Source organism: Oryx dammah, unplaced genomic scaffold, assembly GCF_014754425.2.
Source record: "Oryx dammah isolate SB20612 unplaced genomic scaffold, SCBI_Odam_1.1 HiC_scaffold_3, whole genome shotgun sequence".
Lineage (NCBI taxonomy): Eukaryota > Metazoa > Chordata > Mammalia > Artiodactyla > Bovidae > Oryx > Oryx dammah.
The window spans coordinates 98,664,887-98,690,938 of record NW_024070187.1 but is presented as its reverse complement, the minus strand read 5'-3'; positions in this window follow the sequence as shown (position 1 = coordinate 98,690,938).

Genomic DNA, 26,052 nt, shown 5'->3' with positions numbered 1-26,052 from the left:
ACAGGGGAAGCCCAAGAATACTGGAGTGGGTAGTCTATCCCTTCTCCTGCGGATCTTCCAGACCCAGAAATGGAACCAGTGTCCCCTGCATTGCAGGCAGATTCTTTAGCGACTGAGCTATGAGGGAATCCCTTTATTTTTATTAATCATACCTATAATTAGCTAAGATGATCTCCTTTATTTCTCTTTTTTACAGTGGTAAGACGTACAGAGCATACAACTTACCATCTTAACCTTTTTCAGTACTAAACACAGGTGACTACATGCACATCAATGCTTCCGTCTTGCAGGACTGAGACTCTAGATCCACTGAACAACAACTTCCTTTTCTCCACCTACTTCCCTGGCCCCTGGAGAGGTGGGCATGGCAACCCACCCCAGTACTCTTGCCTGGAGAATCCCATGGACAGAGGAGCCTGGCAGGCTATGTTCCATGGGGTCGCAAAGAGTCAGACAGGACTGAAGCAACTGAACACATCCAGCCCTGGGAAACCACCCTTCTACTTTCTGTTTCTATGAAACTGACTCTTCTAAGTATTTCATAGAAGTGGAATCAGACAGTACTGTATTTGTCTGTCTGTGATTAACTTATTTTACTTAGCATATTGTTCTCAAGGCTCATCCATATGGAAACATATTGTGGAATTTCTCTCCTTGTTGAGGCTGAATGATATTTCATTGTATGTATGTATTGCATTTGATTAATTTCTCTCTCCATCTGGTTATCTATTCCCCTGCTAGTCTGTAAGCTTTGTGAGAGCAGAAACATTGTCCCCTTATTCATTGCTGAATCATCTACACCTAAAACAATTAAAGGAAGTTCTACAGATGTGGCAAAACTGGAGTTTAACACATATGGTCAAAAAGAGCAATTAGTATCTTCACTTTCACTTTTCACTTTCATGCATTGAAGAAGGAAATGGCAACCCACTCCAGTGTTCTTGCCTGGAGAATCCCAGGGACGGGGAAGCCTGGTGGGCTGCTGTCTATGGGGTCGCACAGAGTCGGACACGACTGAAGCGACTTAGCAGCAGCAAGCGTAAGAACAGGAATGTTGTAAGAGATGTTGAAATGAATATGGCCTGTTTAAAGCATTAAGAGATTTGTATAATTAAATAACAATTAGATACTCATGGAAAATAATTTGATATACGTAGTTAGGATCAGACTTCCATGATCTTGAATACAAATCTGAATTTCTAGATTTTATCCTGGAGTCAAATTAAAAAAAGAAATGTTTTAAATAGGGAAACTATTAAGTTTCAACTAATAAGGAAGTTATTAAATATCATTTCAAGAATCTACTCTATGCTACATATACTTTGCATACATTATTTCATTTAAAACTTACAACAACCTTGTGATTACCTTCATTTTCCTGAAGAATATTTTGGATAAGCAATTAACAGAGATAATTTAGACTACAGCAATGAGTAGAAGTATTTAAATATTAAAATTTAATTTTTTAATATTTAAGTTTTCAAAGGGAAAATTATACAAGGTAACAGATTGTGAAGGAAGAAAGAAAGATAAGGAAAATTATTCCAAAATTCATTTCAAGGTATTTATTGGGACAGTTCAAAGTTGGTTGGAAAAGTGAAAGTCGCTCAATTGTGTACAACTCTTTGCAACCCCATGGAATGTATAGTCCATGGAATTGTCCAGGCCAGAATACTGGAGGGGGTAGCCTTTCCCTTCTCCAGGGGATCTTCACCAACCCAGGGATGGAACCCAGGTCTCCCACGTTGCAGGCGGATTCTTTACCAGCTGAGTCACAAGGGAAACTTAAGAATACTGGAGTGGGTATCCTATCCCTTCTCCTGCGCATCTTCCCAACCCAGGAATTGAACCGGTGTCTGCTGCATTGCTGGCGGATTCTTTACCAGCTGAACTATGAGGGAAGCCCAAGGGAGTTGGAGGAAAAGCCAAAAGTTTTAGCAGAACACCTAAATAAAAAATTCCTTATAGAGAAGCAAAAAATCTGGCACTGGAATATTCACAAAAGATCAAAACTGGAGATAAATAATTTCAATATCTCTCCAGCAAAGATGGTGTTACTTTAAAACTGAATTAATGACCTAGCAAAATTAAAACATTGAGTTTTCTAACAAAAGCAAACTCTAACACTCCTAATGATTCTACAAAATTCTACCCACGTGAGATTTAACATTAGACTCAGCCTCTCAAGATGATTGGCTTGAGACACTCATACAGGAGGGAATTCATAGAGAATGAGAGCATATAAACATGGAGGAAGGAGGAGATGGGTGATATGGTTTAAAGTGATTGTTTTACAAAGCCACACTTGCTCTGTAGACCCAAGATTACATTTCACAAAACCAAACAAATAAACAGGAGTGTTCAGATGTCCCAAACCCAGTCTGAAACTTTCAATGGTATTTCCAAGATTTATAACCTGAAGCCTAGAGTGTGTTCTCTTTTCTTGTTTTGATAATCATTACTTTTCTCTTCTTCATTAAGTCTTTTTTTAATCTGCCACCCCTGCGATGTTGTTTCATGCTTGCATTCACAACCAGTTAAATGTTAATTACTCTTCAACACCATCTTTCAGATTTTCTTTTTCTAAATCATTATAGCATTGCATTGAGGAACTTGAGATTTTAAGGAAGCTGTAAAAAGGCATAATGACAGTGAATAATGATAAAAAATAAGCTTTGTTAAACATGGCTTCCCATTAGGTTTTTCCAAAGTTGAACTTGAGTTTTATGTGAATATATTTGAATACATTACACTTTCATTTTTTTTAAGTCTATCATTTACTGCTATGATTGGTAAGCATGTGCGCACACACACATATATTCTTTTCATTCATTCTTTCATTAATTTATTCAACATTTCTTGAGCCTCACCCTATGCAGTAATCATTGCACTAAATGTTATTCCAGAAATATTGTTCTTCCTCATAGTATTATCTAATTTAATGTTTGTCATTCTCTAATATTCCTTTATGTTTTCTTCCCCAAACTAGCTTTGTTACTAAAAATAAGAATATTATGACTTTAATCCAGCTGTAATTCTTAATGATATTCTATTAAAACTTTGTTGTATTGCCAGAGCTGGTTTACCTTCAGAAGTTAATAAGCACCTACTATAGGTTCGTATAGTCAAAGCTATGTTTTTTCCTATAGTCATGGATGTGAGAGTTGGACCATAAAGAAGGCTGAGCACCAAAGAATTTGATGCTTTCAAATTGCAGTGCTGGAGAAGACTCTTGAGAGTCCCTTGGACAGCAGGAGATCAAACCAGTCAATCCTAAAGGAAATCAACCCTGAATATTCATTGGAAGGACCGATGCTGAAACTGAAGCTCCAATACTTTGGCCACCTGATTAGAAGAGCCAACTCGTTGGAAAAGACCCTAATGCTGGGAAAGATATAAGGCAGGAGGAGAAGGGGACAACAAAGGATAAGATGGTTGGATGGCATCATCAATTCAATGAACATGAGTTTGATCAAACTCTGGGAGATAGTAAAGGACAGGGAAGCCTGGTGTGCTGTGGTCCAAGGGGTCGCAGAGAGTCAGACACAACTAAGCGACTGAAGAACAATAAAGCACATAGCAAATAGGAAGACACAGATCTGGAGAACAGCACAGAAAAAAAATCCTAGGGCTATCACTTAACTAACTGTATGACCTCTGAAATATTAATATCTCTAAGCCCGGGTTTCCTAATCTGTAAAGTTTAGCTAGCCACACAGTGGTGGTGAAAGTTTAGCAAATGTGATCACAGCCTTGTCATGGCAAAGGGGCTTTCATAACTCAATGAAGCTCTGAGCCGTGCTGTACAGGGCCACCCAAGACAGACAGGTCATAGTGGAGACAAACATGGCCCACTGAAGGAAGAAATGGCAACCCTCTCCAGTTTTCTTGCCTGGAGAACCCCATGAAAAGTATGAAAAGGCAGAAATATGACACCAGAAGATGAGCCCCTCGGGCCTGAGGGTGTCCAGTATGCCCCTGGAGAAGAGCAGAGGGCAATTACTAATAGCTCCAGAAAGAATGAGCTGGCTGGGCTAGAGCAGAAACACCCTCAGGTGTAGATGTGTCTGATGATGAAAGCAAAGTCCAATGCTGTAAAGAATAATATCGCATAGGAACCTGGAATGTTAGGTCCATGAATCAAGGCAAATTGGACATGATCAAGCAGGAGATGGCATGGTGAGATAGTTAGATAGCATCCCTGACTCAACGGACATGAATTTGAGCAAACTTGGAGAGACTGTGGAGGACAGAGAAGCCTGGTGCTCTGTAGTCCATGGGATGGCAAAGAGTCAGACACAACTCAGTGACTGAACAGCAACAACAACAAAATAGAACATATAGAAGATAGTACTTAATAAGGAGAAGGCTATGGTACCCCACTCCAGGACTCTTGCCTGGAAAATCCCATGGATAGTGGAGCCTGGTAGGCTGCAGTCCATGGGGTCGCGAAGAGTCGGACACGACTGAGCAAATTCACTTTTCATTTTCATGCATTGCAGAAGGAAATGGCAACCCGCTCTAGTGTTCTTGCCTAGAGAATCCCAAGGACACGGGGGAGCCTGGTGGGCTGCCGTCTATGGGGTCACACAGAGTCGGACACGACTGAAGTGACTTCACTTTGACTTTTCACTTTCATGCGCTGGAGAAGGAAATGGCAACCCACTCCAGTGTTCTTGCCTGGAGAATCCCAGGGACGGGGGAGCCTGGTGGGCTGCCATCTATGGGGTCGCACAGAGTCGGACACGACTGAAGCGACTTAGCAGCAGCAGTATTTAATAAATGTTATCAAATATTTTGTTTCTGTATCTTCTCTGAGGAGGTTTAAATTTAACAGTTACTCTAATATATTCTTATATGGGATATATATATGCACACACACATATAGGATATTACATATCCTCACATGAGATTATCCTTACAAGTGAGTAGTGTCAAATGTTCTGCTTTAGGGAGAAAGGAAACAAAATGTCATTATCAATCTACAAAGATTTATTTTCCTCTATCTAAAATAATAGAGTACTAATACAACATGTAAAGCAACTATACTCCAATAAAAAAATGTTTAATGAATAAATAAATAATAATAAGGTAGGTTAGAAACTCAGATCCTGAAATTCCAAACTCTTCACTGGGTATATTTATGTTATTGACTATTTTTATCTACGAAGGTAGCGGTTGTAATTGTACTTTTGGCCAGACTTGCACTGGGTAGGAGGAAGGAACTCAAATGTAAGCTCTGCTTTGCTTCTCAGTGTGTGTTTGTATTTGTATTGTGTTTCAGTGTTTATTGTGTTTATTTGTGCCACATCCCATTTTTCAAACTACATCTAGAGTAAGGAATGCTGGTGTCCAATGAAAAAAAACTTCCTCTTTAACTTTTCACCTCCATCCTCATCTATTTCTCCAGAGATCAGAGTCCCAGTTTACTGATTGGTACATTACTCTAAGCCTCTACTGAATGTATGTATTTTCCCATTCTCTCTTTTTTCTCTGAGGAAGGCAAGTATGACCTTTCATTGAATTGAAATAATAAGATTCAAGACTTTGGTTTGAGTTTTGGGGTGGAAATGGACCACATGAGCTTAATTTGAGGTTCCGTTAGTATACCTGGTGTGATTGTTAAAATGTTACCAAAGTGTTAATTTAATGGATCCCAGTAAGATAAAATTAAGATACTATTATGGTGGTCTCTGCTGACATACATAAGTACCCAAATCTTCCTTAACCCACCTCTCCCCACAGTGTTGTAGAAGAGGTATAAGAGGATATGATGAATCAAAACAAAGTCACCTTATTATTAGATATTACCCTAGGTCCTGTTACAAACTCCAGTGTTAAACCCAAGTTTTCTAGATTAGATGAAAAGGAAACCCCTTGTCTACACCAGATGGGCCTTAGGAGCCCTGAATCAGAAGGTCTGCTTCACTTATTTCCATTGCAAAGTCAAGTTCAAGTCTCAGATCTTATTTTGTCAATTTCATACAGAAAGCTGAGAAGGAAGACAAGAACATGCTGTCCAATTCATGCCTGTCCTGCTTACACTACTCTAAAAATGTGCTCTGGATAATGCCTTGCTGAGCTGTGCTTAGTTGCTCAGTTAAACCTGACTGTGACAGCATGGACTGTAGCCCACCAGGCTCCTCTGTCCTTGGGGATTCTCCAGGCAAGAATACAGGAGTGGGCTGCCACACCCTCCTCCAGGGTATCTCCCCAAACCAGGGATCGAACCCAGGTCTCCTGCACCACAGGCGGATTCTTTACCATCTGAGCTACCAGGGAAGCCCGGATAATGCCTTCTTGTATCCCATTCAACACCTCATCAGAGTGAAGTAGAAAAGGGTGGGTATAGGCAAGTGGCAACTGGGGCATATAGAAAATATTCCCCAAAGGGTCAGCAAGAGATTTTCTCATTAACTTTAAAATGTTTAGTAAAATAAAATGACACAGATCAGCAAGCCTTCAGCTCATATGAATTAATTTCACTGTGTTTATGATCTTGCCAGAAAAATATGGAAAATTTGCCAGAAAAATATGAAAAGATAAATATCTCTATATAATCCTAAAACAGATATTGATGCTCAGAGGCTCCAGGAATGTTGATGTTAAGTATCAATAAAAATGAAGTCAACTTACTGGAGTAAATAACTAAGTGAAATCTTTGTTTATCCAGTCACAATGATCTCATGACTTCTTAATGTACAATCCATAGTCTAGCATATTGGAAATGATTCCACAGTTAACTGACAGCCTTTTTCAAAGCAAAACATGGTATGGTTAGTGGAAAATGGTGAATACAATATTAATCTTCAAAAAGGAAAGGAGAGAATTCCATAGCGATACAGTGGTTAAGACTCTGTGTCCTTACTACTGAAGTTCCAGGTTCAATCCCTGGTTGGCGAACCAAGATTCCACACAAGCCATGTGATACAGCCAAAAGTGAATAAATAATGAAAAATACTATCTAAAATAATACAAAGAGGAGAGGAAAATCCAGTTCAGAAAGGGGCCTTATACCTATCGCAGACATTTCCAGTCACTGCTATTTTTGTGACATATAGGCAAGCGTTGGCTGATCATATTTGAATTCCTTTTCCAAATACTATCACATGCCTTTATAATGTGATCCTCTCATGCTTAACACTTCATTGAAATACCAATATAAACTTAATAAGGCTTTTCTTCTCATCCTATAACATTTTCTCAAAAATAATGTCCCAAAAATCTGATACTCTGCTCTGATGATTGATATTTTCTATAGGAAATGACAAGGACCAATATACTATTGATGTGTTCAGCTAAAGAATTACAGATGATAAAAACTGATCTCAGGGCTTCCGTGGTAACTCAGTGATAAAGAATCCACCTGGCAATGCAGAAGACACTGGTTCAATTTCTGGGTTGGGAAGATCCCCTTGAAAAGGAAATGGCAACCCACTCCAGTATGCTTGCCTGGGAAATTCCACGAATAGAGGAGCCTGACAGTCTACAGTTCACGGGGTCGCAAAGAGTCAACATTACTGAGCACATAAGCGTGCGTGCATGCATGTATAAAAACTAATCTCACTGACTGGAGTGGAAAGACCAAGCAGGGAAATGTCAGTGAAAACCATACACACCAGCTGTTATCAACTTGTCTCCAAAGAGAGCCTGCCTCTTCAGCTTTGTCAGTAATATTGTATTAAGACAAAATTAACTTTTGAAAAGGAGTGGAAACATGGCAAAATTGATAAGTGCCTAGGGAAAAGAACTAATATTCTCCATCTTGGAATTCTGGCAAGAGTAATGGGATGTGTGTGAAGCTGCTTTATGAAGTTCTAAACAGATGTTAGCTTCCAGTCACATTAGGAGCACTTAATAAAAGTTTTTTGAAGGACTAATTGCCAATTAACTAAATAATTAGTTAAAATTAATGTGAAGTGAAGGAGGCACATGAAATATGGTATACTGAAGCATGAGTTGTGTGACTCAGCCAATTTTCCCCATTCTTATGCAGGGTAAAATCATGATTCCCATTCAAACAGATTTTCAGCACAGCTCTCCAGACAACATTACTTTTATGCTCATAATATGACCTATGCAATTAAATCAGAAGAGCCAAGAAGCTATATTAACATTTTACATTGATCAGAGGAAATGAACTTAATTGACTCATTTATTTAACTCAGCACAGCAACACCTCCCCTTGAAGTATTTCCCACTTGAGAATCTCAAGGCACTCTATAAACCTTTAGTGAGAATATTTCCTCTCCATTTTAATAGGAAGATGTGGAGGCACACTTAATTTTAATAAAACTCGTCCAGTGGGAAGTGATGGGTCTTCGCTCTGAATTTAACACGTTAGAATGCTGTTGCCCATAGTGTTTCCAGCTAGTATGAAATAAAGCATTGCAAATAATGAAAAATTCTCCTCTGTAAGGTATAACAAAATGTCATTCCCTCAAGAGTATACTTCAGAGGATAACAGAAAAGAAACTTTCAAAAACATCTATTTTGAGCTTTGTGGTAGTTAAAGGCAAGAGCTTTGAGCCAGGCAGATCTGGGTTTAAATTATAAAACCAAGACTTACAGAGACTTCCCTGGTGGTCCAGTGGCTCAGACTCCATGCTTCCAATTCAAGAGACCCAGGTTTAATCCCTGGTCAGGAAACTAGATCCTACATAAGGCAACTAAAAAAAAAAAAAAAAAGATCCCACATGATGCAACTAAAGATCCTGAGTGCCCCAACTAAGATCCCGCACAACCAAATAAACACAATTTTTAAAAAATCTAAAACTTACATATTGTGACTTAGACAAATTATTTAACTGTTACAAGGTCTCACTTTTCTCATCTCTATGATAACAATAGTAATCCCCTCATAGGGTTGATGTGAGGACTAAAAGGTGTACACTGAGTACCACAGTGTCTGGTATATGTTAAGCACACAATACTATGTACCCATTATTGTCATCATCATTAACATCACCGCTCTAAGCACCTGTGATGGTTAACGTTATGGTCAACTCAACTCAGAAGGTGTTTGGGGATGATATTAGCATTTGAATCCGTGGACTTTGAGTAAACAGTTTGCCCTCCAATTAGACTACACCAGGTCAGCTAAAGGCTTGCCTACCTTCCCGGGCAACAGGGAATTCTCCAGAAGACTGACTTTGGACTTCACCTGCACTATCAGCTCTCCTGGGTATCCATCCTGCTGCCCTTTGGACTTGAACTCTGCCTTCTGGTCCTCACTGCAGATTTGGACTTGCCAGCTTCCATAATCCTGTTCACCAATTCCTTATAATAAACCTCTTTCTCTCACTCTCTCTCTATATATATACAATGTGTTGGTTCTGTTTCCTGGGATAACTTTGGTTAATAGAGCACCATATACAAAGTTGAAAACTTAAATATAAAATAGATTTGATAGGGCCTTCCCTGGTGTCTCTGGTAGAGAATCTGCCTGCTAATGCAGAAGACACGGTTTCGATCCCTGGTCTGGGAAGATTCCACATGCCATGGAGCAACAAAGCTCAGGTGCCACAACCATGGAACCTGTGCTCTAGAGCCCAGGAATTGCCATTACTGAGCCCGTGTGCCTAGAACCACTGCAATGAGAAGCCCCACTGCAATGAGAAGCCTGTGCTCAGCAACTAGAGAGCCCCCTCTTGCACCAACTAGCAAAAAGATTGTGCAGCAACAAACACTCAGCACAGCTAAAAATAAAGTAAAAATTAACATACAATTATTTTTTAAATATTTGATGGTATAAAAGAGGGGACTAACATCATCATCACTTAGAACATGAGATACTTGAGGGCAAGGATTAACCTTTAAGAACTAACCTTGAAACACATTCAGTAAACGTCTGAAGAGTACATGAATCAATCAGTATATTTTAGTATAGCATGCAAATATAGTGTCATTTTTAAAGCATAGTGAACTGATATCATACGTTAGTCATAGCCTTATAGGATTATAAAGTTAAAAAGACATGGATGAAGAAGAGCTCGAATCACCAGCTATGCCAGATGGCTGCTGGAGTGTGTGAGCTGCCCCAAATGTCATCTGAGGGAACAGAAGGTCCCAAAGGAAACAGAAAACTAGGGAATGGATGAATCACATCTGCCGTTGTCATGGACACTGTTCATCTTATCTGTGTGAACTTGAAAACTGAAAGCACCATAGAATAGAGTGGCTAGCTGTCTAATTGAAGCCTCGTCTGTTACTAAAAGACCTAGTCCAACAGTGAAATCTTCAATATTTTAATGAGTGTAGTTGGCCTCGGGCAAAATGTCCAAAATGTATGAACATAGTTTCTATTCTCCTATCCAGTTGTTCTCCACTCTGGGTACTCACTAGAATCATCTGGAGAATTTTTAAAAATATCTTGATGAAATTCCACCCCCAGATATTATGACTTGGTACTATGGGGTAGACTTGAGCATGAATTGTTTTGAAAGCTCCCCAGGTGATGCTAATATTGGGTAGCTGGGGTCAAGGACTATTTCTCTAGGCTCCTACAGTCTAAGTGATACACAAAAACACATGTAACATACACACATATTAAGCCCTTTCACATATTAACACTCTTCATGATCATTCATATTTCTAACTCAAATATTCAGGCAATGGTTAGCAATGATGTTTTCTGTCTTAATGCTTGAGATCTTCTCTACCATCTAGTTATTTCAATGTTCTTTATCTCCCTTTTCAGAGAGTAAATAGAGGTAGGCATATAGGCAACTGGGAGGTAGAAAATGAAAGACTGAATAAAACCGAAGCTTGAAGCTAATGGTTAATAAAGAAGTTGTGGTACTTATATACAATGGAATATTACTCAACCATAAAAGGAACACATTTGACTTCGTTCTAATGAGATGGATGAACCTAGAACCTATTATACATAGTGAAGTCAGAAAGAGGAAAACAAATATTGAATATTAATGCAGATATATGGAACCTAGAAAGATAGTACTGATGAATCTGTCTGCAGGGCAGTAGTGGAGATGCAAATATAGAGAACAGACTTGGACACAGAGGGGGAAGAAGAGGGCGGGGCAAATTGAGAGAGTAGCATCGAAACATTTGCATTACCATATGTAAAATTGAATAGCCAGTGGAAATTTGCTATATGGCACAGGGTGCTCAAATCTGGTGCTCTGTGACAACCTAGAGGAGTGGGATGGGAGGGTGGGTGGTTCAAGAGGGAGAAGACCTTACACTAAGTGAACTAAGCCAGTCACAAAAAGACAAATACTCACTTACATGAGGTTCCTAGAACAAATTAATAGAAAGAGGAAGTAGAATGGAGGTTACCAGTGCTAGGGGAAAAGAAGAATGGAGAGTTGTTTCTCAGTGAGTATAGAGTTTCAATTTTGTACAGTAAAAAGAACTCAAGACAAATGGTGATTACAATTGCACAACAATATGATATATTTAATGTTGAGTTGTACACTTAAAAATGGTTAAGAGGATAACTTTTATGCTATGTGTATTTCACCACAATGAAAAATGATAAAGAGTAAAAATACCATCATCAATTATTCTGCTCATGAACTCACAATCTGGACAGAGGTGCTTGTGGGCGGCTCTAACCTGGTCCATGTGGGGTCAGTGGGTGCAGTTCCACTAACACCTAGAGGATCCACTCCCGTGATGACTTACTCACCTGCCTGACAGCCTTGGTGCTGCTATTGGCTGGGAGCTAACCCCAGGCTACTGATCACAGGCCTTAATTCTCCACATAGACTCCTCCATGAGCATTTTGGTGACATTGCATGTTGCTTACTTTCTAGAGTAAGTACTTAAAGAAATGGGAATTGGAAGCTAACAATCTCTTGAAATTCCCAAGTGACAAAGTGTTAAAGAATTTGCAACCATTTTTAATCTATAATACCAACTAACCAAGTTTTTTTTTTTCCTTTATGTATTTCAGAACTTTTCTCCACCTATTCGCTTCTGCTTATAACTCAGATTGTCCTGACTTTTCATAGACCTAAGTCTAATAGCTCATTTACAGCTCCAAATCTGTCTCAAGGGCTTCCCTCTACACATATTTGGCTTCAAACCCACTATTAACTGATTCCTCTTTCCTCAGTCATGTAAGTGGGAATAAGAATATAATTGACCCAGGTCACCAATTCATGCTAAGTCATGGTTACAGACAGATCTACACACCAGCCACTATTAGATCAATTGTTCCTAACACAATGTCTGTAGCCAAGGGGGCTATTTTATATTATATGACTGCTTTGGATAATTTTTATCATATGTGCTATGAGTATGGGAATGAGGGAGATGCTAGAATTGTGCAAAGACTGTGAATGCAGCAAGCGCCATAATTCATTTTCCTAGAATAAAGCGGAGCCTTTAAAATACTTATCTACTGCTTCCCCGGTCATTAAGGTATTGAATATATAACTGCTTTACTGCTTCTCCTTTTTATACCTCCTTCAAAAAAAATGCATATGGGGGCTTCCCTGGTGGCTCAGTAGTGAAGAATCCACCTGCCGATGCAGGAAACAAAGTTTCGATCCCTGATCCGGGAGGATCCCACAACTAGGCTCTGGAGCCACAACTATTGACCTGTGCTCTCAAGCCAGAGAGCCACAACTGCTGAGCCGATGTGCTATAACTGCTGAAGCCCGCATGTCCTGGAGCACGTGCTCTGCAACCAGAGAAGCCACTACAACGAAAAGCCCACAGAACACAACTAGAGAAAAGCCCAAGCACCAGTGAAGCTAGCAAAGCCAAAAATGAAAAAAAAAATCATAATAATTTTTAAAAATGTATGTGTATTTTCTATAACATTTTCTTTTCCCTTTAAGATTGCCCTTAAGATCCACTTAATACTACTGTCTCTGAATAAAATCCTAGTGTGATTTTTCCTGGATACTGTAGACTGCCCAAGATTAATATTTTTTTACTTACATTAGCAGTGAAAAGGCAGCAGTACATATGGGATCACTTTTTCCTGCTTAACAAAAACTCTCTATCTGGCCAAACTTTGGTCAGGCTCTTCTAAGTCCTCTTCCCAATTAGGTTTTGACCTTAGGCCTCAGTGTCTATCCTGCCTGGGCCTGCATCAACCAGTTCAGCAAGAATCTCCCACCCTCCATATCTGATCAAATTCCTCATTTCTTACCAATCTCCTGGTGATATCTGCTCACGCTGGCCTGTTTTCAGCAAGAATCCTGTCAAGTCAGTTTAGTCAGAATCCTCCCTTATCCCCTGATGTTTCTACTTAGTAATTTTCCATACACTGATCTCTTCCTTGCTCCTTGGCTTGTTGTTGTTAGTCACTCAGTCGTGTCAGACTCTTTGCGACCCCATGGACTGCAGCACACCAGGCTTCCCTGTCCTTCACCAACTCCCGGAGTTTGCTCAAACGCATTTGAACCACTGAGTCAGTGATGCCATCCAACGATCTCATCCTCTGTCTTCCCCTTCACCTCCTACCTTCAGTCTTTCCCAGCATCAGGCTCCTTAGCTATGTCAACTAAAAAAATACGTGCAACCTAAAAGTTGAATGTTGGGTTTTATTCAGTAGGAATGTTAGGACTCAAGCTGGGAGACAGTATATCTCAGGTGATCCTGAGAGAGCTGACTCTGAGGAGGCAGGGGAGGAGCCAGGCTATATATAAGTTTGCAGCAAGGGGCAGATAACCTGAATATCTAAAGATTACGGTTAATTAGGAAAACCCAGATCTCTCACATGAAGAGATTTAGCAATCTTCTATGGATGGGAAGGGGCTTCCCTGGTGGCTCAGATGGTAAAAATCCACCTGCAATGTAGGAGACCCAGGTTCAATCCCTGGGTTGGGTAGATCCCCTGGAGGAGGGCGTGGCATCCCACTCCAGTATTCTTGCCTGGAGAATCCCATGCACAGCGGAGCCTCATAGGCTACAGTCCACGGGGTCACAGAGTGTCGGACACAACTGAGCACAGATAGCACATGGATGGGAAGATTCAAGCATCCGGGCTTGCTGAAATCATCTTCATAGGCATCTAGCTATCTGGGGCCAATCCTGCTTTCTTGATTATTCACATCCTATTCCTTGATTACCATAAGAGGTGGTGGATGATCACCTCTTACATCCTCCCAACTCTTCAGAGCTTATTGCTTACTGGGGAGGAAGTAGCTGATGGCTTCAGAATAGGTGGCTTTGTTTCACCTGGGCTCAGAAATGTTTATTTGGAAAAGGCTTGTTTACTGGTAGAGCGTAAAGCAAAAAACATTTCATTTCGCAGCTAAAAAATCCCCAGTTGCCCCTGCTGTTTCTTCAAATCATTCCTGGAACCACTGTTATTCATTTTGGTCCTCCACAAAGAAATGCTAAGATGAGATTAGATGTACAAAAGATTTATTGAGAAAAAAGCCCTGTGAAGGAGTGGGCTTAAGAATCTGCCTGTAATGCAGGATACCTGGGTTCGATTCCTGGATGGGGAAGATCCCCTGGAGAAGGGAATGGCTGCCCACTCTAGTATTCTTGCCTGGAGAATCCCATGGACAGAGGAACCCAGCGAGCTATAGTCCATGAGGTCGCAAAGAGTCAGACACAACTGAGTGACTAACACCTTCACCTGTGAAGGAGAAGGAACCTGAGGAGGTAGGGAAAGCCTTCAGATTGCAATGCAGGTCTACCTCCTGTGAGAGAGAGGAGATGGACAAGGATTGTACAGTCACGGTTTTGGATGCGGCATAGTTCTGAGAAAGCCTCAGCCAGGCAGAAGTCAGGGGAGTCCTCTGGCCAAAATTACCTGTTCAAGGATCTGGTAACTCATGAGAATGGGCATGCATGCATGCTCAGTCATTTCAGTTGTATCCTACTCTTTGTAGCCCCGTGGACTGCAGCCCACCAGGCTCCTCTGTCCATCGGATTTTCCAGGCAAAAGTACTGGAGTGGGTCACCGTGCCCTCCTCCAGGGGATATTCCCAACCCAGGGATCAAACCCATGACTCCTGCATCTCCAGCCTTGCAGGTAGATTCTTTACCACTGAGCCACCCGGAAGCCCCAAAGAATGGGCATGCATTAGAACAAATCCCCGTGCTACTCAGACTTTGGCTGAGAGAAGCCTGTGGGAAACATGGCCTGTATGTGAACACAAGCGTGAATCCAGAACAGCATTGGGGCCATCAGTCAGTTATGCTTCCTGCAGAAGGAAACCTGAGAGCTGCATTTTCATGACCACAAATGAGTACTGGCTACAAATGAGGCCACAAAGTAGGCAGGCAATGGTCAGAGGATAAAGTGCTTTATATTCAAAGTTCAAATTTTATCCTATAGGCCCTGAGGTATAAGAAGAAATGAAGTGAAGTGGAAGTAGCTCAGTTGTATCTGACTCTGAGACCTCGTGAACTATACAGTCCATGGAATTCTCCAGGCCAGAATACTGGAGTGGGTAGCCTTTCCCTTCTCCTGGGGATCTTCCCAACCCAGAGACTGAACCCAGGTCTCCCACATTGCAGGCATATTCTTTACCAGCTAAGCCACCAGGGAAGCCCCGAAATATAAGAAAGGGGTTGGGAAAAGGAAAACAGAGTCAAGAGATAGCTGTGAAGTAGAGTTAATGGGACCTGATGGCAAACTAGACTTGACAAGAAGAGAGCCTTCACTCCCAGATTTCTGTTTCTTGGGACTGTATTATATCTGTCGCTTGAGGTCAATATTTTGGGGCAAGATGAGCTAAAATTCATCACATGTTACTGGAAGGAAAACTGCACCCAGGCTTAAAGTATTGGTATTATTGCTGACCCAGTCCAACACTACTAAATACCTACGTAAATAATTCATCACCTCTGCGTTCCCTTAGCACAATAATAATAGCACACTATTAATAATATTAATGTACTCTAGTTAAAATATAAAGTAAGGGAGATTAAACTCTTGAAAAGTTTACTTGAGCTTTGATGTTGTTCAGTTGCTAAGTCAGGTCCGACTCTGCAACCCCATAGACTGCAGCACGCAAGCCTCCTCTGTCTTCCACCATCTCCCAGAGTTTGCTCAAACTCTTGTCTGTTGAGTTGGCTATCTAACCATGTATATTTTTACTTGAGCATACAGTGATTCAAACTGGGCAACACCAAACTGAAAATGACTAGGAAAGTGAAGTCACTCAGTCGTGTCTGACTCTGCAACCCCATGGACTGTAACCTACCAGGTTCTTCCATCCATGGGATTTTCCAGGCAAGAATACTGGAGTGGGTTGCCATTTCCTTCTCCAGGAGATCTTCCCGACCCAGGGATTGAACCCAGGTCTCCCGCATTGTAGGCAGATGCTTTCCCATCTGAGCCCCCAGGGAAGTCCTGGATTGGCTGTCTTCAGGTTGCCCTTTCTTGATCTTCAGACATCTGCAGAAATTGACTCTGGCTTAAGTTTTAATTTGTTTACATAGGCTATATAGTCTTTAGAGATACCTTGGTCTAATGGTCTCCTTGTTAATTATTCTAACACTGCTGCTTCCTAAAGCTTAGTATAGATGTTATATGAATAGTTATATGAATAACCTAAATTCTTCATATTTGGAATAGACTGGTTTCTAGAAGAAAACCAAGATATGTAAGGTATGCTTCACATCTTAGGTAAGTTCTGGAAGAAAAGAGCCTTAGTCATTGTAGGTGGAGATTCTGAAATGAAGGCAAGCATCTACCAACTCACTATAGCTCTGGACAGCAGCCTCCCAAAGAAGATGTGGTACAGATCTATAATGGAATATTACTCAGCCATAAAAAAGAATGAAATAGTACCATTTGCAGAGATGTGCATAGACCTAGAGACTGTCATACAAAGTAAAATATGTCATAAGGAGAAAAGCAAATATCATATAATGTCACTTATATATGGAATCTTAAAAAAAAAGTGGTACTGATGAATTTACTTGCAAAGAAGAAATAGAGACACAGATGTAAAGAACAAACATGGATACCAAGCGGGGAAGGGGGCAGGGGATGAATTGGGTGATTGGAATCGACATATATACACTACTATGTAAAAAATGAATAACTAATGGGCTTCCCTAGGTGGAAACCTGGGCTTCCCAGGTGGCTCAGTGGTAAAGAATCCACCAGCCAGTGCAGGAGGAGCAAGAGAGGTGGGTTTGATCCCTGGGTCAGGAAGATCCCCTGGAGAGTAGGAAATGGCAACCCACTCCAGTATTCTTGCCAGGAAAATCCCATGGTGGACTACAGTTCATGGGGTCACAAACAGTCAGACATGACTGAGCATGAACATATAAACACACACACACGAGCACATACTACGTATTGATTCGTGGATCATTCATATGTCAGAAATAAACTGATGTTTTTCAGAGGTGATACAATAGAGTATAGATGGCCCAGACATTCAAGTCACTTATTCTTAGTACGGTTTTTATCAATTACCTTATACTTCAGTGGGCTTCCCTGGTAAAGAATCCACCTGCAATGTGGGACACCTGGGTTTGATCCCTGGGTTGGGAAGCTTCCCTGGAGAAGGGAATGGCTGTTTATTCCAGTGTTCTCTCCTGGAGAATTCCATGGACTGTTTAGTCCATGCGGTCACAGAGTTAGACTCGACTGAGTGACTTTCACTTTCACTTTTCACTTATACTACAGGATTTTTTTCATATTTAAGATGGGAAAATGGTTCTCCTCACAAGTTAGTTGTGTTAACTTTAAATGTAAATTCCTAGTATAGTGCTTGGGACAGACAGTTAGTTTTTTTTTTTTTTTTAATGAACTGTATTACTACTGGCTTGATACTGTGGTCTATGATAATCACTCTACATCATTATCATGACCACCACCACCAACACCCCTGCCTGGGAAAGCAGCAACTGAGCACATACACACACACAATGAAAATCTACTGAATAGCACAGGGAACTCTACTCAATGCTGTTTGGTGACCTAGATGAGAAGGAAATCCAAAAAGGGGGTATATATGTATACATGTAGCTGATTCATTTTGCTGTACAGCAGAAACTAACACAACATTGTAAATATATTCCAATAAAAATTAATGCAGATTTTTATTTACAAAAAAAGAAAAAAAGTAAGGCTCCTGGCAACCAAAATCTGCTACAGGGAGCTGATAAGAGGCACTGAAATGCTCTGGGGTCGGTCAGGCCTCCCTTAAGATTCTTCCATCTTAAAAAAAAAAAAAAAAGAAAAGAAAGAAAGATTCTCTAATTCCATGGAGAGAGGAGTCTCCACAGGGAGGATTCAGGACCCAAGAAAGAGGAGAATTTGATGAGGAGCCTGAGGGCAGGAAACAGAGGAGAGCAAACTGGGAATGAAGATGCGAATGGGTCTTAGAATAAGGCTTCATCAATCTTCCATAGCACATAGGAGCAAACAACTAAAGTTAAAACCCTCACCTTCCAATTTTATACTGCTCTAGGATAAACATTTCACTTTTAAAAAATAGAACAAAATTGTCTTACCGTATGATGGTTCACAACCTCAGGACTTCTCCCTTGATGAAATTCGAAACTGGCTGGGAACATGGAGGGCAAGGAGAGACGGAAGAATGAGATAGAAATTTTGTTGTTGGATGGCACCCTCAAGAGCTTCCCAGGTAAAATCTGAACTAGCGGCCATTTGTGGAGGTCAGGGAGAGACCAAAGAAAGTGGCAGCCAGGCGAGGTATGTGGCATGCTTAATAAGCTAGGGAATTATATAGAGGCTTGTCTTTGGGTGGCTGCGGTCTTATCAACACCTTGCTCTCTCGAGGCTACACATCCTTGAAAATGGCTCCCACTTTGGGAAGAGTGGACAGAAGTTTCATCCTAAGGACCAGAAGCAGGTGAAGAGCCTTCAACTGCCCACAGCCAGTTCACAAGTCAACCGGCAATCATGTCCTGCTAACCTCCTCCTGCACCATGGTACACAGTGCAATAGTGAGAAGAGAGGTGGCACTCAGGAAGGCCACAGCCTGACTTCCTGCATATCTACTGTCTGGTCATCGTTAACCTTGCTCTTTGGCACTAGTTCAGTTCAGATCTGTCGCTCAGTCCTGTCCCACTCTTTGCAACCCCATGGATTACAGCACACCTGGACTCCCCGTCCACTACCAACTCCTGGAGATTGCTCAGACTCATGTCCACTGAGTCAGTGATACCATCCAACCATCTCATCCTCTGTCATTCTCTTCTCCTCCTGACTTCAATCTTTCCCAGCATCAGGGTCTTTTCCAGTGAGTCAGTTCTGCGCATCAGGTGGCCAAAGTATTGGAACGTTAGCTTCAGCATCAGTCTGTCCAATGAATATTCAGGACTGATTTCCTTTAAGATTGACTGGTTTGATCTCCTTGCAGTCCAAGGGACCCAAGAGTCTTCTCCAACACCACAGTTCAAAAGCATCAATTCTTCAGTGCTCAGCTTTCTTTATGGTTCAACTTTCATGTCCATACATGACTACTGGAAAAGCCATAGCTTTGACGAGATGGATCTTTGTTGGCAAAGTAATGTCTCTGCTTTTTAATATGTTGTCTAAGTTGGTCATAGCTTTTCTTCCAAGAAGCAAGTGTCTTTCAATTTCATGGCTGCAGTCACCATCTGCAGTGATTTTGGAGCCCAAGAAAATAAAGTCTGTCACTGTTTTCATTGTTTCCCCATGTATTTGCCATGAAGTGTCTAGTCAAGGCTATGGTTTTTCCAGTGGTCATGTATGGATGTGAAAGTTGGACAGTGATGAAAGCTGAGCACCGAAGAATTGATGCGTTTGAACTGTGGTGTTGGAGAAGACACTTGAGAGTCCCTTGGACTGCAAGGAGATCCAACCAGTCCATTTTAAGGGAGATCAGTCCTGGGTGTTCATTGGAAGGAATGATGCTAAAGCTGAAACTCCACTACTGTGGCCACCTCATGCGAAGAGTTGACTCATTGGAAAAGACTCTGATGCTGGGAGGGATTGGGGGCAGGAGGAGAAGGGGACGACAAAGGATGAGATGGCTGGATGGCATCACCGACTTGATGGACATGAGTTTGAGTGAACTCTGGGAGTTAGTGATGGACAGGGAGGCCTGGCATGTTGCAATTCATGGGATCGCAAAGAGTTGGACACGACTGAACGACTGAACTGAACTGAACTGAAGTGAACTGATGAGACCAGATGCCATGATCTTAGTTTTTTGAATGTTGAGTTTTAAGCCAGCTTTTTCATTCTCCTTTTTCATTTGCATCAAGAGGCTCTTTAGTTCCTCTTTACTTTTTGCCATAAAGGTTGTGTCATCTGCATATCTGAAGTTATTCCTATTTCTCCCAGCAATCTTGATTCCAGCTTGGGCTTCATCCAGTCCAGCATTTTGCGTGATACGATATACTCTGCATTAGTAGGGCTACAATTTCTGAAGAAGGCATTGAAGAATAGTGTCTGTACTTCTCCTACTATATGACACGAGAAGTTGACTGTCAATTTTAAATATTAAAGTACAATAATTGTTGTAGATGCTCAATTAAAATAACTAATCAGACAAGAGTTAGTTTTCTCCAAAGCTCATTTGAATTATAGATTTAATTTTAAAAGTTAATAAACTTTTAACTTTTTATGCAACTATCATACACTTCATTTAAAATAAGATTTGGAGGAAGATGTGATTGGTATGAAAATCAGATGTCAGTGTAGCATTTGTGTTTTGATTTTTCCAATATAGAGAGGGAAGTATTCTTAAAGAATGGAACTTGTCATGAGAAGGCTTTAAACCTGCTTACCAAAACATACACATTGTTTTGCCTAATCTGCATAAAACCTCCAACAATGGCAATAATATGAGCCTCTCAATTGAAATAGCACATTGTATTTTTGGCAAAGAATAAGCACGACCAAAAAAACCCCTGAAGCAATTAGAATAAGAATTAAGATATAGAAAATCCATTCTAAAAATAGCCATGATTCTTTGCAATTTCAGTTGCAAGTCTGCTGCTGATGCAATATAAATCATATATTAGACTCAGCCGCCACAATAAATTCTTTATCAGCACCACAAATTTAGAATATATAAAAACATCAGCACCATTATCCCATGTTACTGTCATAATACCTTGGTTCAGTTCCCATGACTATGGTTCTGTTAAAGCAGATTTAGAGAATCACCAGAACAAATTAGCAATGTTGTTTAATAGAAGGCTTTAATAAGTTGCAAAATATAATTTGTTCAGTTCACTCGCTCAGTCGTATCCGACTTTTTGCGACCCCATGAATCGCAGCATGCCAGGCCTCTCTGTCCATCACTAACTCCCAGAGTTCACTCAAACTCACATCCATCAAGTCGGTGATGCCATCCAGCCATCTCATCCTCTGTCGTCCCCTTCTCCTCCTGTCCCCAATCCCTCCCAGCATCAGAGTCTTTTCCAATGAGTCAACTCTTCACATGAGGCGGCCAAAGTAGTGGGGTTTCAGCTTTAGCATCAGTCCTTCCAATGAACACCCAGGACTGATCTCCTTTAGAATGGACTAGTTGGATCTCCTTGCAGTCCCAGGGACTCTCAAGAGTCTTCTCCAACACCACAGTTCAAACTCATCAATTCTTCGGCGCTCAGCTTTCTTCAGAGTCCCACTCTCACATCCATACATGACCACTGGGAAAACCATAGCCTTGACCAGACGGACATTTGTTGGCAAAGTAATGTCTCTGCTTTTGAATATGCTATCTACGTTGGTCATAACTTTTCTTCCAAGGAGTAAGTATCTTTTAATTTCATGGCTGCAATCACCATCTGCAGTGATTTTGGAGCCCCCCAAAATAAAGTCTGACACTGTTCCCACTGTTTCCCCATCTATTTCCCATGAAGTGATGGGACAGGATGCCATGATCTCTGTTTTCTCAATGTTGAGCTTTAAGTCAACTTTTTCACTCTCCTCTTTCACTTTTATCAAGAGCCTTTTTAGCTCCTCTTCACTTTCTGCCATAAGGGTGGTGTCATCTGCATATCTGAGGTTATTGATATTTCTCCCATCGATCTTGATTCCAGCTTGTGCTTCTTCCAGCCCAGCGTTTCTCATGATGTACTCTGCATAGAAGTTAAATGAGCAGGGTAACAATATACAGCCTTGATGTACTCCTTTTCCTGTTTGGAACCAGTCTGTTGTTCCATGTCCAGTTCTAACTGTTGCTTCCTGGCCTGCATACAGGTTTCTCAAGAGGCAGGTCAGGTGGTCTGGTATTCCTATCTCTTTCAGAATTTTCCACAGTTTATTGTGATCCACACAGTCAGAGGCTTTGGCATAATCAATAAAGCAGAAATAGATGTTTTTTCTGGAACTCTCTTGCTTTTTTGATGATCCAGCAGATGTTGGCAATTTGATCTCTGGTTCCTCTGCCTTTTCTAAAACCAGCTTGAACATCAGGAAGTTCATGGTTCACGTATTGCTGAAGCCTGGCTTGGAGAATTTTGAGCATTACTTTACTAGCATGTGAGATGAATGCAATTGTGCAGTAGTTTGAGCATTCTTTGGCATTGACTTTCTCTGGGATTGGAATCAAAACTGACCTTTTCCAGTCCTGTGGCCACTACTGAGTTTTCCAAATTTGCTGGCAATTGAGTGCAGCACTTTCACAGCATCATCTTTCAGGATTTGAAACAGCTCAACTGGAATTCCATAACCTCCACTAGCTTTGTTAGTAGTGATGCTTTCTAAGGCCCACTTGACTTCACATTCCAGGATATCTGGCTCTAGGTGAGTGATCACACCATTATGATTATCTTAGTCATGAAGATCTTTCTATGTACAGTTCTTCTATGTATTTTTGCCCCCTCTTCTTAGGGAACAATAATTTATACTTGACAAATAATAATTTGTTTCCTGACTTTTAATTTTGGATAGCCCAATTTATCTGTAACCATCTTTCCTCACTATTTCATTTTGTCAATTTCATTTTCCTTGTTTCTCTTTTTTAGGTTTAATATATCAGCATTATCTCTGATTTGCCTTATTACTATTAAATGTCTCCAATTTACTGGATTCTGGCTCGGAAGGGGATCCAAAGGTATTTTCTCCCCTCAAGGGTTTCATAGTATAGAAACAGAAACACTGATAAAACATAAATCACTAATACTTTAGAAAGTATTAATCTCCCTTCTCTATATTGGAAAAATCAAAGCACAAATGCTGCACTGACATCTGATTTTAATACCAATCACATCTTCCTCCAAATCTCCTTATCCTTTAATCTCAAATTAAGGGTTATAAAGGCAAATTAGATTAAAATTTATAGTCAATATATTAATTTTTAATAAATCCTTAAAATACAGAGCCTATAATTTATCTTCTTTTTTATTGAAATATAGCTGATATATACTATTATGTTACTTTTAGGTATACAACCTAGTGATTTGACATTTAAATACCTTACAAAGTGATCATCATGTCTAGTAAGCATCTGTCATTATACAAAATTATTACATTGTTACTCAGCTGTGTATTATTTACCTCCCTGTGACTTTGTACCTCTTAAGTTTGTACCTGTAAGTATGTACCTCTTAACCCCTTTCACCTAAACCTCTGCCCTCCTCTCCTCTGGCACCCACCAGTTTTCCCTCGGTATTTATGACTCTGTTTCTGTTTTTTTTTGTTTTTTTCATTTGCTTTATTTTTTTTTAGATTCTACATATAAGTGATATTATATGGTATTTGTCTTTCTCTTGTCTGACTTATTTCACCTAGCATAATGCCTTCTAGGTCCATCTATGTTGTCCCAAATGGCAAGATTTCTATCCTTTCACCCGTTGATGAACACTTGGGTTGCTTCCATTTCTTGGCTATCGTAAGTAGTCATGCAGTGATCATAACGGTGCATATGTCTTTTCAAGCAAGTATTTTTGTTTTCTTCAGGTAAATACCCAGAACTGGAATTGCTAGATCATATGGTAGTTCTATTTTAAATTTTTAAGGGAACTCCACACTGTTTTCCAAATTTATATTCCAATTTAGATTTCCACCAGCAATGGACAAGAGTTCCCTTTTCTCCACGTTCTCACCAACACTTGTTATTAATATTTATTGACTCTGATGATAGCCATGCTGACAGATATGCAGCAGTATCTGACTGTAGTTTTGAGCTGCATTTCCCTGATGACTAGTGGTGTTGAGTGTGCCTGCAGGCCATTTTAATGTCTGCTTTGGAGAAATATCTATTCAGGTTCTCTGCTCATTTTTTAACCAGATTTCTTGGGGTTTCTGATATTGAATTATATGAGTTATTTATATAATTTGGATTTTAATCCTTTAATGGCTATATCATTTGCAAATATATTCTTCCATTCAGTAGGTTGCCTTTTCACTTTGTTGATGGTTTCTTTCACTGTGGAAAAGCTTTTTAATTTGCTATAGTTCCATTTGTTTATTTTTGCTTTCCATTTGTGGTTTCTCATTTATGGCATTCTACTTCCTGTCCCTTGCCAAGAACTTTTTATAGAAAGTGTTGGGGACCAAGTATAACCAAATGAGAAAAATACTGATATCTGTTGAAAAACTGGATGACGGCACATGAGGAATTTATTATGCTACTGTCTCAACTTTTGTGCATGCTGAATTGCTAAGTTGACTCTTGAGACCCCATGTAGTGTAGCCTGCCAGATCCCTCTGTCCATGAGATTTTCCGGATAAGAATACTGGAGTGTGTTGCCATTTCCTCTTCCAGGGGATCTTCCTGACCCAAGGATCAAAACTGCGTATCCTGCATTGGCAGGTGGATTCTTTACCACTGAGCCACCTGGGGGAACTTTTGGGTATGTTTATATTTTTCTGTGATAAGAAGTTGGCTAGCTCTGTCTACTGAAAGGATCTAAAATCAGTGACCCAATGTAGTGTCAGATTGTGAGCACTAAATATCATCCACTTTTTAAAAAGAAACTAGAGATCCTTGTGGAAAGGGATAGATTCAGATCAAGAAATTTATAAGATAAGCCTTAGATATTCTATTGTGACCCCCAAAAAAGTCACCAAACTATACTAGGGTTATATCAAAATGAGATAAGAGCCAGGTTGGCCAAAGATGGAATACTGTAATTTGAGTGTAAAAACAATAACTTCAGTTCACTGAAAATAATTTTATAAAAAATGTATGAGTCATAATGCTATTCCAGAAAAGAGAACAAGAGAGCAAAAACAAAAAAGTAACAAGAACTCATCAGAACTCACTGGAGGCAATTAGAGCTCTGACTTCTTATTTTGAAAATGGCAATTAAAGAGAAAGAAATAAGCTTTTATCCCATCAACCCTGTGTCATATATTTAAAATAGTCCCAGTTGATGAAGGAAAGCTATTCAAAGAAAAATTACAGAAAGTAAATGTTAAAGAAGTGATAGAATGAGAAAAAGGCCATCAGGAGAAAAATCTAAGAGGAAAATTTAACAATGGGAGTATCAGTTTGTCATCACCAAAACCAACGATCCGACTTAGCCATCACTAAAAGTTGGGCAACCACTTATTATGAGCCTTTCGGTATAATGTAATAAGAAATAAACAGCACAAATACTCTTGCAAAAAAAAAATTCAACCTGAATCCAATTGAAGCTTTCAAACTAACTTCTAGTTTAAGAAAAATAGGGGCTAGAGACAAGTTAGAAAATACCACAAGGAAATAAGCAGAAAAATACAGAATATTAATCATTCCTCAAGACCTAAGACAAATGATCCACTTGCCCCAATAAATCAATGGCAAGAGAGAAAAAAGACGGTGAGACTGTTCAGGATTAAATAGAGCAAATAATATAATAACTGATAATAACTGTGAATCTCATGTGCTTCCTGAGTCAAATAAATCAACCATGAAAAGAGATTTTTTTTATCAAGTTGGAGAAACTAAAATGTGGATTGCATAATAAATAACATTAAGAAATTATGTTAATTGAATTTAATATGATGTTAGCAGTGTCTTTATGTCAGAAAAAAACCTTATAGTTTAGTAGTATATATTAAAGAGTTTATGGATAAAATCACCTGGTGCTAGGAATTAATCTTAAACATACTTCCTTATCAGAAAAGCGTATAAGTTCTCCAAGTGTAAATTAGAAAGATTTCAACAAATACATTCAAACAACCTACTGTGTGATACTATTTTTTGTCCTGGGAACCCTCAG